This window comes from Eutrigla gurnardus, assembly GCF_963514095.1.
Source record: "Eutrigla gurnardus genome assembly, chromosome: 12".
Lineage (NCBI taxonomy): Eukaryota > Metazoa > Chordata > Actinopteri > Perciformes > Triglidae > Eutrigla > Eutrigla gurnardus.
In genome coordinates this window covers 19512310-19519251 of record NC_139926.1, presented here as the reverse complement: position 1 = coordinate 19519251, position 6942 = coordinate 19512310, and positions in this window count along the sequence as shown.

The following is a 6942-nucleotide window of genomic DNA, read 5'->3' as shown; positions in this document are numbered from 1 at the left end:
TAGACTAAAGTATCTCTAAGTAATAAACTACATAAAGCTAAGTAGCTCTTCAGCCTGTTAACTCTTTTTTTTTCATCATACATACACAATCAAAAAGGTAGAACGTATTGTTTGTCTTATTAATTAAGAAAGTCCATCCGAGCTGGAAGGTTTCCAAGTTCTTAGCATGAATTTCTTATTTTAAGCACATGTAAATGACTTTTTATTTCTATAACGGTGAGTGTGGTCATTGTCCAGGTGGTCAGTTTGTGCAGGATTTTATTATTTATTTTACATCCAGGGACTGTTTAAGCTGTCCATAATGGGAGGTTCATTTCTCATCCCTTGTTTGTTTGAGATTTCCACGGCAACTGTGGGTCAAAGCCCAGACATGGTGGCCACTGATATGTTCCATGAGAGAGTACTGGATACCCTCAAGTAATTATTGTAGCATCCTGATTTTTTATTTTGTTCTCTTGATGATTTCCCTGGGTATCTCTTTTCAAATGGAGGACAATGTGTACAATCATTTCTATATTTTTGTTTTCCACCATCAGCCAGAATACTGCTAATAATCCATGAAGGCCCTTTTTTTTCTGGAAGGTAAACCTGTAAGTGAGCACACGCCAAATGGGGACGGGTCAGCGCCAGAAACAAAACAGATCAAGTTATTTTTGTTTTGAAACTGTGTTTATGGTAGGCTTCATGTTGCATGGCGTGTCTCCGCGAATAATAGACAGCTCCATTTATTTCCAGAGATTGCTTCAAGACCATGCCAACGTCTTCAGAGGAGATAAACAGATGTTGACTACACATGGAAAACCTTGTTTTTTTGTAATCAAGTTTACACAAAGTGTTCATTTCACTCGAGAGAGAGAGGGAAAAAAAAGATGCACACGGAGCTCGGTGTGAGGTACAACAACCTGGAAACCATATTGCGTCCGCCTCTTTACAGCTGTTGGGTTTAGAGATATATGAACTCACACTGGTTTAAAGTGGGCAGCGGGCCAGACTGAGAGATATGTGATATAAAGTGCACAACAAAACAAAAGAAGAGTAGAGTAGAGCAAGGTGATTCTGATTACACACATTTAAAAAAAAAAAAAGAGTGTAGAAATACTCCTTTACAAGTAAAACTCCTTCATCGGGAAGAGATTGTGGAAGTTTTTTCAGCAGTACTTAAAGTATTATATTGTTTAGTATTACAAAGGCATTAAAGTTTCAGCAGCATTTTAATGATGCAGCTGGTCGAGGTAGAGCTAATTTAAACTACTTCACATTCCGTCGGGTAACGTGATCTACAGTATGACGTGTAATCATATTTTAGAGGCTGGCCATGTGTTTTGTATATACAATCTTTATCTGTAGAGTAATTACGGCCGATGAATGGAAGTGGAATAAATGATAATTAAATATTTTCCTCTGAAATGTAGTAAAGTGGGAGTATAAAATGTAATAGCATAACATGGAAAATACTATAGTGAGGTACCTCAAAACTGTACATAGCATCACTAAATATATATATATTTATTTATCTATATAGTCGGTCGATACAAATTAGTAATGGAAGACTGAACATGTGATGCAAAATAAACAGCACAAGCTCAAAACAGTGTGGGAGAATAAAATGTAATAACGTAAAATGGAAAATACTATAGTAAAGTACCTCAAAATTGTACATCACTGAATATATATATATATATATACACTCTATTTGAGGACAGTATTTGAGTCAATGTACTTTTCCACCACTACTCACCAGGGATTCAAAAAGTCAGTCATTAGTGAAAATGGAGTAAGTGTTCCATTAATTTGAGTATTCTGCTAATTAAGTTAATCCCGTATTATTCTCTTGTTTCTACCCGGTAATGTCTATTTTTCCCGTTTTGCCGACAACCTGCCGCCGTACGGTTCCTGATGCGTCTTCTAGCTGAGAACACCGGCAGCACTGGCCTGTTACTTCCGTAACACAGGGATGAATAGCTTTGTGTGAAATCATTGCTTGGAAACTTTAACAACACACTTCTCATCAGGTTGAAGCATAAGGAGCTGGGAGGGGGCACGGGGCAGTGGAGCTTTGAATAGGCCTCATCAGTGAGGGTGAGGGTTCAGATTCTTATATTAGTGATACAGGAGTCACCCTCCCCGACCTAAGGCAAATAAGCCACTTAACGCAATTATTTGCAATCACTAAATGTGGTATTCATTATGAAAGATTTCTTTTTCTTTTTTTTTTCTTGTCTCGACATAATTTCCTATTGTTCAAGTGAAAACGGCAGGCGAAAAAAGAAAAGCATTCTAAGTGTTATTGTGGACTGAAGGGCATCTCTTTTTTGAAAAAGAAAAAAAACACACAAGGCTTTCATAACTTTCACGTTATTAGATGAAACTGAGTCTTATTGTGCAGGGAGGGAGAGAAAATGGCAGGCTTCTGGAGCACATTGTATCGGACTGATTTGTAAATATAAGCTTTTGAAATGCAGCACAATATCCGGTTGTTGCGCATTTCATGCCATTGTAACATTTGAATGTTTCTTTATTAAGCTTGTCAGTAGGTATTGTGGTTGGAGATATATATGATACCTGGCACCTATAGATGTGAAATCAGGGAGCGGAGTGTGAACAGAGGAATAATTATTCCAAAACGTCCCTCTAGTGTCTATCCGTACATCTCTCTTTGTTTGATTACAGTTTCAAGAACAGAAACCTCGCCCTCTTAAGCCTCCTATCTGTGCGGGGCGTAATGTGCTATTTGGTAATGCAAACCAAATATCGGACTAATTAGCAGTTCCCTCACGTTGCTATACGTTTTTTTTGCTCTGCATATTTCTGCTTTCCAGATAGTAATGCAATTAAGCACAACAGTTTTTTCCCCCCCCTGACAAAATTGCTTAAGTAGATGTAATTAGGGAGTGAATGTTTTGATGAGAAGAGAACTTATGGAATATATCCATAAACCAAACAGTCGCTATAGGAAGTGTGCATCTGTCTCTCTTCTTCATGATTCAGTCAAATCAACATTTTTCGGGCAAAAGTCCCTCCTTCTGTTTCCCCAGACGGTGTTTCTTCAGTGAGCTGACGGCACAGTAACAAAAAGAGTGAATCTCCTACAAAAAACACTGTAAGAATGGAAGATAGCTGCAATTTGACTAATTGTAGCCTGTGCATTTTTGCACAGGAAGATGAATGTTGGATTTTGTCCCCCATCTTCTTTATTGAAATAGAATTAGGAAGAAATCTATTGACAGCTAGTATGAACAGGAGTGATGAATACAATGACCAATAATAGATTTTTGACATTTCCAAGTGGCGTTATTGTTGTCACCGCTGTCAGATATTACAGAATATATAAATATACACTGCTCATTTTAGAAAGGAGAAAATGTAGATGTTTGTATATGGCTGCTGGTGTTAGTGTTAGCTAGTGTAGCTGGGGTTAGCAACATGCTACATACCAGCAGACACAAGCAATTCTAGATGTTTGTGTCTGCTGGTGTTAGTGTTAGCTAGTGTAGCTGGGGTTAGCTACATGCTACATACCAGCAGACACAAGCAATTCTAGATGTTTGTGTCTGCTGGTGTTAGTGTTAGCTAGTGTAGCTGGGGTTAGCTACATGCTACATACCAGCAGACACAAGCAATTCTAGATGTTTATGTCTGCTGGTGTTAGTGTTAGCTAGTGTAGCTGGGGTTAGCTACATGCTACATACCAGCAGACACAAGCAATTCTAGATGTTTGTGTCTGCTGGTGTTAGTGTTAGCTAGTGTAGCTGGGGTTAGCTACATGCTACATACCAGCAGACACAAGCAATTCTAGATGTTTGTGTCTGCTGGTGTTAGTGTTAGCTAGTGTGGGGTTAGCAACATGCTACATACCAGCAGACACAAGCAATTCTAGATGTTTGTGTCTTTTGTTCCAGACACAGACGTGCTAGCGGTAGCATTAGCAACACTGCTACCGCTAACAGAAACCGCTGTAAGAATCCCGATTTGAACTTAAATGTTTGACATAACCACACAGTGAAGGCGAGGCTTAAAGGGGAACAATCTAAACGCTGATGGTTTTATTATTGTAAAGCCATCACATTGTGCAATTAAGATGTTCTTCATAATAATAAGTCAAAGCAAAAAACTTGTCGACCGCCACTTTAAAGTACCAACGTAGGCCCATTATGCAGAATGGCCCATTTCAGAATAATATATACCGTATTATATATTATTGGACGATAATTGTTGATGCGGGGCTGCATCGGGGCTGTGGTGTAGGTGGTGGGGAAATGTAGATGTTTGTAGCACTGTCGCCTCACAGCGAGAGAGTCTCTGGTTCGAGTCCCGGGTTCGGGGTTGAGTCCCGGGTCTGGTTCGAGTCCCAGTTCGGGTTCCTTGTGTGTGAAGTTTGCATGTTCTTCCCTGGTTCTCTGGCTTCCTCCAACAGTCCAAAGACTGGTTACCTGTCTGTCTCTACATGTCTCCCTGTGATAGACTGGTTACCTGTCTGTCTCTACATGTCTCCCTGTGATAGACTGGTTACCTGTCTGTCTCTACATGTCAGCCCCGTGATAGACTGGTTACCTGTCTGTCTCTACATGTCAGCCCTGTGATAGACTGGTTACCTGTCTGTCTCTACATGTCAGCCCTGTGATAGACTGGTTACCTGTCTGTCTCTACATGTCTCCCTGTGATAGACTGGTTACCCGTCTGTCTCTACATGTCTCCCTGTGATAGACTGCTTACCTGTCTGTCTCTACATGTCGGCCTTGTGATAGACTGGTTACCTGTCTGTCTCTACATGTCGGCCCTGTGATAGACTGGTTACCTGTCTGTCTCTACATGTCTCCCTGTGATAGACTGGTTACCCGTCTGTCTCTACATGTCTCCCTGTGATAGACTGGTTACCTGTCTGTCTCTACATGTCGGCCTTGTGATAGACTGGTTACCTGTCTGTCTCTACATGTTGGCCCTGTGATAGACTGGTTACCTGTCTGTCTCTACATGTCAGCCCTGTGATAGACTGGTTACCTGTCTGTCTCTACATGTCTCCCTGTGATAGACTGGCTACCTGTCTGTCTCTACATGTCTCCCTGTGATAGACTGGTTACCTGTCTGTCTCTACATGTCAGCCCTGTGATAGACTGGTTACCTGTCTGTCTCTACATGTCTCCCTGTGATAGACTGGTTACCTGTCTGTCTCTACATGTCAGCCATGTGATAGACTGGTTACCTGTCTGTCTCTACATGTCTCCCTGTGATAGACTGGTTACCTGTCTGTCTCTACATGTCTCCCTGTGATAGACTAGTTACCTGTCTGTCTCTACATGTCAGCCCTGTGATAGACTGGTTACCTGTCTGTCTCTCCATGTCGGCCCAGTGATAGACTGGTTACCTGTCTGTCTCTACATGTCTCCCTGTGATAGACTGGTTACCTGTCTGTCTCTACATGTCTCCCTGTGATAGACTGGTTACCTGTCTGTCTCTACATGTCAGCCCTGTGATAGACTGGTTACCTGTCTGTCTCTCCATGTCGGCCCAGTGATAGACTGGTTACCTGTCTGTCTCTACATGTCTCCCTGTGATAGACTGGTTACCTGTCTGTCTCTACATGTCTCCCTGTGATAGACTGGTTACCTGTCTGTCTCTACATGTCTCCCTGTGATAGACTGGTTACCTGTCTGTCTCTACATGTCTCCCTGTGATAGACTGGTTACCTGTCTGTCTCTACATGTCAGCCCTGTGATAGACTGGTTACCTGTCTGTCTCTCCATGTCGGCCCAGTGATAGACTGGTTACCTGTCTGTCTCTACATGTCTCCCTGTGATAGACTGGTTACCTGTCTGTCTCTACATGTCAGCCCTGTGATAGACTGGTTACCTGTCTGTCTCTCCATGTCGGCCCAGTGATAGACTGGTTACCTGTCTGTCTCTACATGTCTCCCTGTGATAGACTGGTTACCTGTCTGTCTCTACATGTCAGCCCTGCATCAAGTGACATCACTAATTGTTCAAGAGAATGATGGAAAAAATGTGAACTGATCCTCTAAATGCAACACACGCATTATGTATATACATATTTAAAGAAGATTGCTCATAATTAAGTCTCTGAAATACTAATGTGTGTTTTGAAACTGCCGTGAAAACCCCTTGATTTAGCGAGGGAGCGGTCCAACCGGCTCCCGTTTAAAAACTCCACACATCGAGCTGAGAGTTTTGAGAACTCGCTGTGGCATATGCGCATCTGTGTGAAAACTGGCAGCGGCGGCGTGATGCGTCACAATCGCCTCCGATCAGTTACAATGGAAGTAAATAATTCATGCTGGAGGAAATGAGTCTAATTAGCAGGCAGTTTGGGTCCTTTGATAAAGCTGAGGACTAATTCTATGAAGGGCAGGAAGCTCTGTCATCAGTCAGCCCTGAACAGATTAGCATCTATTATGAATGAGGGACGAGCACCCTGGTGAAACCAAGTGTGTCCGAGAGACAAACTTAATAACTCCTGCGATGGGACGAACTTCCCCGCAACCCATCAAACCCCCCTTCCTCCTCCTCCTCCTCCTCCTCCTCCTCCTCCTCCTCCTCCTCCTCCACAGCAACACACAGATATATCCTCCCTGCCTCCCTCCCTCTCATCAGTCTACACTCCTCATCCTGCAGGTCTATTGTGTGCAGGTAGAAGCACGCCGGTGCAATGGAGAGACTCGCCCCTCTGTCCATCATCCTGACAGCTGTGGAAATACATTCGCCATGCCGCATTAAGGAGCGTCCACAGCGTTTAACGCCACACTCAAGCACAAAAGGAAACGCGGGGCACCTTCTTTCACGCCCATTCTCCACACCCTTTCGCGCCATATCACTTCATTTTAGTGCATTGTCCCCCCTCGCAGGATTTGTTTTAGCCACTTCTGAAGAACGAGGAGCGGCAAAGAGACGCCGATGTAGAGGACGCCACGTCGCTTTGCTCTTTTCCTTG